Source organism: Vombatus ursinus, unplaced genomic scaffold (genome assembly GCF_900497805.2).
Source record: "Vombatus ursinus unplaced genomic scaffold, bare-nosed wombat genome assembly UNPS02014882.1, whole genome shotgun sequence".
Taxonomy (NCBI): domain Eukaryota; kingdom Metazoa; phylum Chordata; class Mammalia; order Diprotodontia; family Vombatidae; genus Vombatus; species Vombatus ursinus.
In genome coordinates, this window is record NW_020954660.1 from 607191 (window position 1) to 614949 (window position 7759).

Below are 7759 nucleotides of genomic sequence, written 5' to 3' on the forward strand. Positions count from 1 at the left end.
CCTTCCTCCCCTCTCTCTCTCCTTTTCTTCTTCCTTCCTTCCTCCCCTCCTTTCTTCCTTCCTTCCTTCCTTCCTTCCTCCCTCCCTCCCTTCCTTCCTCTTCTCTCTCCTTCCCCTCCTTCCTTCCTTCCTCCCTCTCTTCCTTCCTCCCTCCCTTCCTCCCTCCCTTCCTTCCTTCCTCCCTCCCTTACTTCCTTCCTCCCTCCCTTACTTCCTTCCTCTTCTCTCTCCTTCCTTCCTTCCTTCCTCCCCTCTCTCTCTCCTTTTCTTCTTCCTTCCTTCCTCCCCTCCTTTCTTCCTTCCTTCCTTCCTTCCTTCCTCCCTCCCTCCCTTCCTTCCTCTTCTCTCTCCTTCCTTCCTTCCTTTCTTCCTTCCTCCCCTCTCTCCCTCCTTTTCTTCTTCCTTCCTTCCTCCCTTCCTTCCTTTCTTCCTCCTTCCCCTCCTTCCTTCCTCCTTCCCTCCCTTCCTTCCTCCCCTCCTCTGGATACAACAGCCAGCCACTTCATAGTCTGACCAGGATGATGAGGCCCAGCCCACTGCCCCACCGGGGGTTCCAGAGACCCTTTCCTCCTCCCTCTTGCCCCTCCAGTCCAGCCTCCTCGCCTTCCATTTCCTGTCTCCTTATCCCATGAGGGAGAACACAAGCAGCAGCTGTGAAGCAAGCCCATCCCCTTTGGTGACAGGAAGAGGAAGCCTCTGGGCTCTGAAGCGTCACCTCTTTGTAGCTCTTCTTTCCTGAGTCTCTTGAAAAATTTCCGATCCTGACCAGACTGAACCAAGGCCCAAAGGAATTTGATCCCACATGTGCCAAGAAAAGGCCCAGAGGGGCTCCGGAGGCCAGGCCAGTGCTGGGGGGCTCACAGACTCACAAGACTTCATAAAGGCCATCGAGTCTGACCCATACTTGACTGAAAATCCCCACTCTGACATCCCTGACTGTTTGTCCTCTGGCCTTTGTCTGAATACCTCCAGTGAAGGATGACTTTCCCTCCCCGGAGCCATCCTTTTCACTGGAGGTTAGCATACTCCAGTGCGTGGAGCCTCAATCTGCCTGCTGCTCTCTCCCCTGGTTTTGTCCTCATCTTGCCTTCTGGGACCAAGTTTCGTGAGCCTAATTCTTCCTCCACATGGCAGGCCCTCAAATAATTCAAGACCTCAAGGACATTTTCTTACTCATTCTCTGTGCATTTGTGTGTTGACATCTGAGGCCCAGAGTATTCCTATTGTCCCTTTTCTTGGCTAGGGTTTCCTCCAGATTACAGAGCCCCTCCCCCATGCCAGAGCTGGTTTATTGGGTATTTGGGAGCAGTTTTCTCATTTCCCCTCCATTTTCACCTTCTCCTTGGTTGGTTCTCTCCCTCTTTTCCTTTTTTCTTTCTTGTGTTATACTGTCCACTTCTTAACGGGAAGATATTGAAGGCCGCAGGTGTGCAGGTATCTGGGGATGCATGCCTTTCATATGTAGAAATGCACTCCTGTATCTAAAGGTCCACATCTGGATAAATGTATATTTGGCAAGCAGGGCCATCTTGTAACAGTCAATCCTGACGTTCACTTGCCCTCCACTTCTCAGGGTCCAAATGCCTTCAGGACATAAGGGCGTGGCTATTGGGGGGTAGAGCCTGGCTCCAGCCTCGCTACAGAGCTCCTCTATCTCCTTCCCTTCCCAAAGCATCTCCCTGTATCTGGGCTTTGCCATCTGGACGGGGCCCCAGGGTTCTCAGCCTCAGTCATCTTCCACTTAGCTCGGTGCCCCCTCCACCAAGTTCTGTTGCTTCTTCTTTCAAAATCTTACATTGATAGCATTGCCAATGGTGCTGCCATCTCATGCCCTCAGCACCTCACTCTTGGCCTGCTGCAAAAGCTTCCTAACTTGCCTCCCCTCCTCCAGTCTTGCCCCCAGCTAATCTGCCCTGAATACCACCTTACCTAAAACTGGGCTTTCATCATACTACCCTCCTGCTTAGAAAGCTACAGTGGTACCCAATTGCCTACAGGCAGAAATCCAAGACCCTAGCCTGCAATTAAAGGCTTCCCATAATCTGGCCCCACCCTACATGGCCAACCCAAGCTTTCTTTACTTGACAATCTAGCCTCTGTGCTCTAGTCAAGCTGGTTTCCTTACTCAGAGAGGCTCTGGAGGCCAGGACGGAGAGGGGGCTCAGCGGCCCTGGGAGTCAGGATGGAGAGGGAGATGGGGCTCAGAGGGGCCTTAGAAACTAGAACGGGGAGAGGGTTCAGAGCAGCCTGGGAGACCATGATAGAGAGGAGGTTCAGGATGCCTCTGAGGCCCCTGGCATAGTGGTAACTGTGGTTATCCCAGATGTATATATTGAACAGAGGGGGGGGGAGGGAGGGAAGAGAGAGAGAGAGAGAGAGAGAGAGAGAGAGAGAGAGAGCTAAGTCCCTCTTCCAACCCACGGCCCACCCAGGGCTTTCCCTGACCTTGGCTTCCTGTGTATTGCAGAAAGCCAAGTTCGCCTTCTTCCGCTGTGCCAGCTTCCTAAACTGGGCAGAGCCAGAGAAGCTCTTCCATCGAATTGCCTGGGAGGAGGGCCTGCTGGGGCTGCATAGCGTCTGGAAGTGTTTCATAAGGGAGTGGGTCTAGTCGGGGGGTCAGAATTAGAGGGGTGGGCATTCATCTGGGACCCTCTACTCTCTACCTAGGCTCAAGGTTCAGGGCTCCATCCCCTTATCCTCTAGGCCCCGTCCTCAGGGCCCCTAAGGCTTCATGCCAGGTGTCCCTTAGGCGCCAGTACTTGGCAGGCTAAATTGATGGTACTGGAGAGCCTGGGCCAACCCAAAGGCAACAGGGCTGCTTTTGGATGCCAGGTGCCCATAACCTTCAGATTTCTTTTCTCTCTCCACTAGATAGAAAACATGTTCTCCAAAGTGGGCCTTTTCCTATCCCAGGCCCTCGGTTATGTCCACAGCAAACGATGAAACATATGGACAGCTGCAGCCCTCTACATAGGTACTGCCCCAGCGCCAGGCCCCTCGCCCTACATCGCTACTGCCTTGGTGCCAAGCCCTTCTCTCTGCACTGTTTCCTGCCTCTGGCCCTAGCCAAGGTCACTCTAGAGTGCCTGGATGGCTCCACTGCCTGGCGTCCATCATGACCAGCCCCCCTTTCCTACTGGCTACCACTGACTCTCCTTATTAGGACTGATTATAGAATCAAGATCTGAGAAGGGCCTCAGATGCCCCTAGGCCTTTCCCTATTTTATGGAGGAGAGAGAAGCTCAGAGTCATTAATGAGCTTGTCCCCAGGTGAATAGAAGAGCTAAGATGGAAACCCCCATCTTCTCACCCCAAATCCAGTCTTTTTACCCCATTTGCCAATAATAGCCATACAGCAAGAGGTCCCAGGAAAGTCAGGGTGGGAGTGGGGGACAGAAAGATGGAAGCCATTGGGTGGGAGTGCTTTCAGCTGGGTCTTCGTGGTCCCTGGATGTTCCAGTGTGCTTATTATCACAACACTCACTGGGGCCCAGTGGTGGAGATGGTTTGACCTGGGCTCTAGGACCATTTCTGCCATTGACACAGTGTGGAATATCAACAAGTCACATGCCCTCTCTGGACCTCAGTTGCCTTATTTGTCCCCCCTCTCCTGGGGGTCATCCCCAGTCGTCCTGACCTATATCTTGCCAATAGACTCTGATGACCCTGGAGGAGAGAGTGAGGCCGGTGACTTTGCACAGCCCTGCCTCACTTAGATCCAATTCACTTGCAAGTCAAGACATCCCCCTCCTGATATCATTAGTTTTCTAGAACAAAGGACAAACAACAACCTCCCTCTCCCAAATTACTTTGGGAGCTAAAGCCATCACTTATTCAGCTGGTCAGTCTCCTGGGAGGAGTGGGGGAAAAACACTGGATTTGTCATCAGAAAACCTGAATCGGAACCCTAGATCGGCTACTGATTAGCTGTGTGACCCTGGGCAAGTCTTTTCTCCTCCCTGAGGCTTTCTCCTTTGCAAAATGAGACCCTCAAGTTTCTTCCAGATCTAAATCCTATGGTCCTTTTAAAGACCTATAATGGGCGAGGTGGATCTTAGTTCCTTAGACCTGTCTCAAATTGGGTGCTGCTTTCTCTTGGGCTCTGGCTGCCCAAACAACATCTGGGAACCTCTGGATGGGGAGTCCACTGTCCTACTAATTGTTAATGTTCACTACCTCTTGAAATTACCTTGTCAGTCAATAAACATTTATTAAGCACCTACTATGTGCCTGGAACTGTGCTAAAGGCTGAGGATACAAGGAAAGGCCAAAAACAAAACAAACAAAACAAAACTCAGTCCCTGCCCTCAGGAGCTCACAGTCTACAGGGAGAGAGGCATGCCCAAACAAGATATTGTCAGAATCAATTGGAGGTAATCAACTGAGAGACTTATTTGCATATGTGGATTGTAAGCTCCAAGAGGGCAGGACCTTTTTCTGTCTGTCCCAGGGACCTTTGGCCCTCAATAAATGTTTATTGAATTGAATTGGCTCCTATCCCATCCCATCCCACATCATCCCACATCATCCTATCCCATCCCATCCCATCCCATCCCAAACCTGTACCTTACTTGAGGTAGCGTCCAACCCTGAGGCCTCCACTGCTTTTGCCTCTCAATCAAGGACACACAATCAGCTTGTTGCCTTATGCAGTATCCAGGATCCTGACTGAACAAGGGATGATTGTCCTGCCTCAAAGTAAGTGGGAGTGCTGGAGTTTGGTGGGCCAGGGGTGGGGGGGGATGGACAGATCCTCTGGGGTGATTTTTGGGGCCTGAGGTTTGGGAGGGAGGTGGTAAGTGTATGCTAACGTTGGACATCAATAATACTTTATGTATAAGACGAAAAGTAAGTCTTTTCCCCTCTCTAAAATGGGAATAATCAGACTTGCCCTCCCTCCCTGACCACTTTAGACCATGTCGAAATTGGCCGAAAATATTACTGAGTTCAGTCAAATGTAAAGCCCTGAATGTGAAGGCTTCTGGATCTGCATTGAAATCCTGGTTGTGCTGCTGGCTAGTCATGTGACCTTATGCATTAGTGGGAAAAATACTGACTCTGAAGTCTGAGGGCCTGGGTTCAAATGTTGCCTCTGATGCTTACTACTGATGTTCCCTCAGGCAAGTCATCCCCCTCCCTGGGCTTCAGGGATTGACCTCTGAGGGCCCTTCTGGCTCCAAGGTTCTTAATCTTTTTGTGTCCTGCCCCTCTGGCAGGCTGAAACCTATGGACATCATTCTCAAAATAATGTTTTTAAATAAGTGAAGGATTTCCCTCACTAATTTCAGTTAGAGGTTAGTGAAAATAAAGCTATATATGCATACACGCATTCATTTATACATGTATTTTCCCTGTCCTAGTTCGTTACCCCCTTGAAATATGTTTGCGGATCTATTAGGAGGGACCCATTGTGGACTCAAGTTAAGAATCCTTGCTATAAATCTAGAATCCTCTGTGTGACCTTGGGCCAGTCCTTTCCACTCAGTGGGCCTCAGTTTCCTTCTGCGTAAAATGAGAGGGTTGGAGCTGATGTCTGAGATCCCTCCTAGCTGTAGATATATTCTAAATGTTTGATCCTATGCTCTCTTTCAGCTTCAGTTTCTTCACTGAGACCTCACTGAGATCTTGAACTCTGGATTGGGCCTCAGACAAGACCTGGGTTTGATTCCTGGCTCTGATACTTAGTAGCTAGGTGCTCCCGGGTCGGTCATTTCTCACTCATCAGTTTCGTCCTCTGTAAGATGGAAATCATGATACTTGTGCTACATATCTGAGAAAGCAGTTGGGAGGAAGGAATTGTGGCAGCCTTAAAGGCCTAAAGAAATGGAGGGTGAGGCCTGCACCTCTGCCCCCCAACTCAGAGCCCTTCTTCCTTTCTGCTTTTTTTTCAGCCTTTGCCAAACTAGCAGAAGATGAGGAGAAATTCATCCACCACCTGGCATCAGACCATTTCACCAGCCTGTAGAAGGGGGCTCAGCTGGTATAGGCCTTGGCCTTTGACCTTGACCTTATGCTTCAGCCTCAGCAAGAGCCCTCTGGGGCTTTCCTGGAGCAGACAGTCTGTCCATTCCCTCCTCCTACCAGCTGGGTTCTTCCCTCCCCCAGAAACTATTAAAGGCTAATGCCTTCCCTCTAGGACCTTTCTTCTCCTCTTCCTCCACTGGGCCAGGCCTGGCCTGAAGGCTGCTGCTTCCTTTTGACCTACCAGGATCAAAATTGTGTGTTGGGCAGGGGAGGAAGGAGACCCCAAATTAGATAGTCCTGTCCACATGGAGGGTAGAGTGGTTTAAGGGAGTCAACCAGGACCAGAGAACCAAAGCCTAGCTTTATAGACCCAGGCCCCGTTCAGAAAGTTACTTTCCAGTTCCTTGTTTGGTTTCTGCTGTTGTAAGAGTGTGCATGTATGATCTATACCTCATTATTTGTTGTCTCAAGGAAAGGGGAGTGGAGGGAGACAGGGAGAGAATTTGGAACTCGGAAATTTTAAAAACAAATGTTTAAAAAATTTTACATGTAATTTGAAAAAATATATGAAATTATTAAAATGTTCACATAAAATGTATGTGTGATGTGTATGTGGCTTTAGGGGTGGGGGATGGGATGTAGGGGGCAGACTTTAACTTACCTACCCCACTCAACCACTGGGAGCCCCCCAAATGAGATCTAGGCCCTGTAGCCTAGTCTTTGCTGGTCTTTTATGCACATGAAAAGGCTAGACTTGCCAACGAGTTGAAAGAGGAGACAATAACCTTCCCTCCTGGGCTGAGCATGTTTCAGTAAAAACCCACTCATCTACTTAAAACAACAAAAAAGATTTAGGATTCCAAATCTGGGGAACTCTGACCCCAGAGCGGTTTAGTAGTTCATAGATAAATCACTGCTATCAGGTTTGTCGGCTAGCCTGCCGAGATTAAAATTGGGAGGTATGCAGAGCGCTTACCTTAAACTAGGGTGACCTCTAGACCTGGCGGGAGAGCCAGGCACAGGTAGGACACGTGTCATGGCAGTAGAAAGGACAATACCTGGCAACCCATTAGATACGGTGGCATGGAGAGTGAGGATGCCCCCAAGCTGTTGAACCTGAGTAACTGGATACTGGTGTTCTGGATAATTAGCGACGTTTGGAAGAGGAGTAGGGTCTAAGAGAGAGACAGCGAGTTCTGTTTGGGCCAGAGGATAATAGATTTTGAGCTGAAAGGGACCTTAGACTCCATGGAATCCAACCTCCTCATTTTATTTTTTTTTTCTTTAGGCAATGGGAGTTAAGTGACTTGCCCAGGGTCACACAGCTAGTAAGTGTCAAGTGTTTGGTCTGAGGCTGGATTTGAACTCAGGTCCTCCTGACTTCAAGGCCGGTGCTCTATCCACTGCCCCACCTAGCTGCCCCCCCCCAACCTCCTCATTTTAAAAAGGAGGAGCCTCACATGCCTATGGGAAGTCCAGTTGGTGCTGTGGGACTTGGGCTCCAGAGACTGGTTGGGGCTGGATCTATAAATCTGAGACCATCTGGATCTAGATGATAACTGAACTCCTGGGAACTGATGAGATCACCAAATGAAAGAATGCAGAGAGAAAAGAGAAGAGAGCCCCCCATGGAGGATAAAGCTCAGAGGCCACCCACAGTTCCCCCCCCCAAGCAGTTTCTTCATTATAATCCTGTGAATTAGGTAGTGAAAGTATTGTTATTCCCATCTTGTCCATAAGAAAACAGGCCCAGGATCACACAGCTAGTGCTGGAGCTGAGATTTCCATTTATTCC

General features: G+C 49.7%; 1 pseudogene; it reads left to right on the forward strand.

Moving 5' to 3' along the window:
- LOC114028445 overlaps positions 1-5965 on the forward strand; it is a 144416-nt pseudogene extending 138451 nt beyond the window's left edge.
- The last annotated feature ends 1794 nt before the right edge of the window (positions 5966-7759 follow it).